The sequence below is a fragment of the Oryzias melastigma genome, linkage group LG7 (genome assembly GCF_002922805.2).
Source record: "Oryzias melastigma strain HK-1 linkage group LG7, ASM292280v2, whole genome shotgun sequence".
In the NCBI taxonomy this organism is placed as follows: Eukaryota; Metazoa; Chordata; class Actinopteri; order Beloniformes; family Adrianichthyidae; genus Oryzias; species Oryzias melastigma.
This window is the reverse complement of record NC_050518.1, coordinates 31,054,624-31,059,171: the sequence shown is the minus strand read 5'-3', so window position 1 is coordinate 31,059,171 and position 4,548 is coordinate 31,054,624.

Here is a 4,548-nt window from a genome sequence, read left to right as displayed (position 1 = left end):
ATCACAGGAGGCCTGAGAGCTTTCTGCTGGAGGGAAAACAAAGTCAGCGGTCCGCATCAATCCTCCCAGTTCAGATACCGATTTCTACCCTGACCCTATCCACAAGGCTGACGCTGATCCTATACATGAATATTCAACCGTTTTTACAATGCTGACTTCATTTGAGACTCTGAACCAAAACAGAAAATCCCACAGAGAAATTTTCAGAAAATGGGAGAACTGCAGCAGAGAAAGCAGTGTCGGGGTAAATGTTTCTGTCAGTATTTGGTGAACGTGCTGGGGGCTGTCAGATGCACAATCTGTCACAGCATTTCCAGTTTCAGGAAAACATTTCAGCCAGGGATGCTGTCCACTCGGTTCACCTGCATCCTCAGGTGGTTTGGACTTTTTTGTAGCCAGAAAGCTTCCCTCCCCAGTGTGTTAACCAGGGAAGGGGTTCAGTCTGCTTTGCTACGAAGACTTGTAAAGACTTTCACAGTTGCAGAGGAATAGACAGACGTCAGAAACCTTCATCATCCCGTCACACACCGACTTCCCCATCAGCATTAATGAATTCTGTGTTGGGCGAGCGGGCCGGTGTTCTGCAAGCTGTCTTTATAATTGCAGCTTTGAGGGATCTGGGACCAGAGCCATGCTCTTCATCACCATGAGGGCGCACTAACTGGAAGACTCTGGACTGGCGCCGCTCCACTTCATGCTTTAGATTTAATGTGCCATTTGCAGTTTGCCAGCTTTACATTTTGATCAATTACTGAAGTCTGAATGCTACACAGGTCTGACTGGCCTCAGGAAAACTCCTCCACAGCAGTTTGGATCTGCTGAGGGTCACCTGAATGTCACCTGGTTCCAGGATCAGGTTAGAATGACTTCTGCTGTTTGTCCTTCATTCGCTGTCATTAGAGTGAAGAACCACCACAGAGGATGGAAGTGCTGCTGGTGGATTCTCCTGTAAAGCTCCATTCGTCCCATCAGTGAAGGTGTCAGACCTGAAGATCTGCTGCTGCGCTCTCAGCTGCCGGCAGGAGGGCCCATGAGGAGCGGTGAGAGTCCTGAACACCAGCAGCTCCCGGCGGAGCTCCTGCTGTACTTCCTTTAAAAGCCTCTGTAGTCACTTCTGCTGCAGAACAGGAAGGTGTGTAAGTGACCACTCAGCTACTCCTGCCGGGAGGGCACTTTGAGGTGAATTCCTGCACAGATGCTTTAGACTGTGAGGAGGCGTTTGAGTCAAATCCACAAAGCATCTCAAGTTTTCTCATCAGCTCAGAAAAAGTTAAAGTCTTTCTCCTACTTTGGTTTATCTGGCCACGCCCTCATCTGTAACATCACATCACTATGGGGGGGACTGGCAGAGAACTTCATTACTTTGTGATCATTTCATGATGTGTCCCGTTCTCCTGCAACCTTCAAACCCAGACGGTCCATCAGAATTCCGGATGGAAAAGTGTAACTCCTCCCTCCAGAGAAGACGTCTCCACTGCTCTAGAGTCCAGTGACAGCATGCTTTACACCACTGCATCCATGCTCTGCATTGTACTTGGTGATGTGTGGATGCAGCTGCTGCCATGGAAACCCATTCTATGAAGCTCTCTGTGTACTGTACTTATGCTGATCTGAAGGTCACATGAAGGTTGGAGCTCTGCAGCACCTGACTGCAGAAAGTCTATGACCTCTTTGGACTTTCAGCATCCGCTGACCTCTCTCCATCAGTTTACGTGGTCGACCACTTAGTGGCTGAGTTGTTCCCAAAGTCTACCATTTTGTTCTGATAGAACTGACAGTTGACTGTGGAATATTTAGGACATTTCAAGACTGGATTTGTTGTACAGGTGTCATCCTAAGACAGTTCAACAGTGAGATTCACTGAGATCCTGAGAGCAGAACATTATTTCACTAATGTTTCCAAAAACAGTCTGCATGCCCGAGGAGTGATTTTATACACCTGAGGTCAAACCAAGTGATTAGGACTCCTGATTCTGATCATTTGGATGGGTGAGCCGATACTTTTGGTCATATAGTGTTTATGACTTATAAACATAGACACATCTTCAAGTCAAAAAGACAAACATCCCAATATCAGCAAGACTCACACTCCTCTGAAACCCTTAGCTCTATTTCAAATAATCCTCGATGTGGACTCTGGGAGCAGTGAAGACGATTCTTTTGTTGTGGAATCAGAGTTCATCTTCTCAGATTCCTCCTATGATGAGGATATGCCAGTATATGGATTTGCAGCCAGAACATCCTCTCCACATGATACTTATACATAAGTAGACTAATAAACTAGTAATTGTTGAAGAAGAGAATGATGAGAAGCCTTCATCTGTAAAAAGACAAATTTCCCAATTCAAAAAAGGCAACCAGAATGTTGAAGACAGCCAGTGGTGCCACAAAACACTGGAGAAAAGTCTTTCTTGTAGGCCAGGACTGCCTGGTCCTAAAAAAACTGTTTCTCTTAGGTATGTGGATGGGGGGAGGGAGCAGAACTGTGTGCTGTCGTACAACCTAGATCTAATTTGCAACTTGAAGGTCCAGTCATTAAGGTGATCACCACAACACTACTTTGAGAAGGGGAGGGGGGCATTGCAGCAGAAGCTGAAAGTTCCAGGGATTCTAGTGTTGAGTTGTAAATGTTTGTTAACAACGATTCAATTCAATGTTCAATTCAATTTTATTTGGGCTTCAAAATATGAACAATAGTTAAAAACTAAACAGACTAAACAAACTGGTTATCCCTGCCCTTAGACCCTCCCTCCTGGTGGGTTAGGAGACTGAACTCCTAAAAACTCCTAAAAAAACCTGAGTCAGGAAAAAAGAAGAAACCTTAGGGATTCCCACATGAAGGAGAGATCCTATCCCAGGACGGACAGGAGATACCAGAACAGTTAAAGAAAAATTAGCTTCTACAACTATGAATCTAAGAGTTCATTCAGATAAAGCTGAGGGACGAGTGATGATGAAGTCCATAGTCAAGATGAAGCAGAAGTGCAGTCCACGACCAGGAGGACAGACGACCCAGCAGGAATCACTCTCACTCATGATGCCTTTGTCTGTTCCAATGAAGCTGAATTGTTTCTTTTGAAATGCCTCCTAGAGAGTTAAAGTGGGTAACGCTTTATAATAAGATTTCTAACAAAACTAACTCATAAGATATTAACAAGCATTAGTAATGTGGTATTAAGCTGCTTATAAAGGTATTTATTAGCATTTGTAAATGTCTCACAAATGACTTACAAGTTTAAATATACTGCTATATACTGCTCATGAAGACGTTTATTAGCATTTGTTAATCCTTTATTAAATATTTGTTAACAGCATAGTTCTACAAATGTCTTGTAAGTTAACAACAAATGCACTGATTGTGTTCTTAACAGTTCATTTAGCGTTTTGCAGCCCCATCAATCTAAAGCGGGAGCAAACAGTAGTTCATCTTTACAAACCATTTATAAATCACTTGTAAGCAATTAACCCCTTAAGACCAGAATTACTTTTTTGTGTTTAAGTAGATACTAAATAAGGTTGAGATATTAAATTTACAATAACACATAAAATAAATATATTTTAGGTTTGTGGCATTTGTGTAAAAAAAAAAAAAAAAAACACCTGTTCCTATCTCCAGCATGAAGAGACTTATTTGTGCAACAGTTATTTCCAGTAATTAACTCTAATGACTAACAAAACTAATATTTACTAATATGAATAGAAAACAGTATAAACACAAAACTCAGTATAATTGTCCTTTCAATGCACAAAGTATGTGTCAAGAGGGGGCGAACAAGATAAAAGTCAATAAAATTCAACACAGGTGGCTAAGTTTTAGGATCTTTTAATCCACATTGGTTCGTACCAGAGAGCATTAAGATCATAAAATATGTATAAAAACATCTAAAAAGCCATCAGCTAATTTAAAAAAGGTTAAAACAGGAAGTAAAATAAATTTAAGAACAATTTAAAAAACAAATACTAAAAAGTCCCAGACAGCCGAAAGACACAAGTCTGTTGAGAGCCGGGGGTCGCGGCGGGTCCGGAGAACGTCGCTTTCGTATCTCTTGCCCTCGAAGCTCCGGACGGGGTCCTACAGACACAATGAGAGCAGAGGCCAGTATCTCGTCTCAACCCACGTCTGACTGAGCGTCTTCAGTCGGGTACTCACACACGCGGCAGGGATCAAACCCTGCCGATGCGGTGGTTGCGTGCGACGCTCAGGTCTGCCGGCGCGTTCTCCCCCGTCCACGGCAGCTCTCGCAATCAGCGCCTCCTGGGGGTAATCAGCTGATCGGCTGCACCTCCGTCTGCGGCTGTACTCACCGCCTTCTCCCGAGTGACGTCTCCGTATGGCCTCCCTCCTTCCCCCAAGCTGCTCCTTTTTGGCTGCTTTCACCTGCCGCTTTCCATGGGCGTGTCCTTCAGCTCCGTGAGCGGGTTGGTTCCTCACAGCTGGGGCCCATCAACCTAATGTCCATGACCAGGGGCCCGTTTCAAGAAGCAGGTTTTGTTGGAACTCAGAGTTCGTGAACTCCAAATTCACCAAAACTCTGAGTTTTCGGTTCC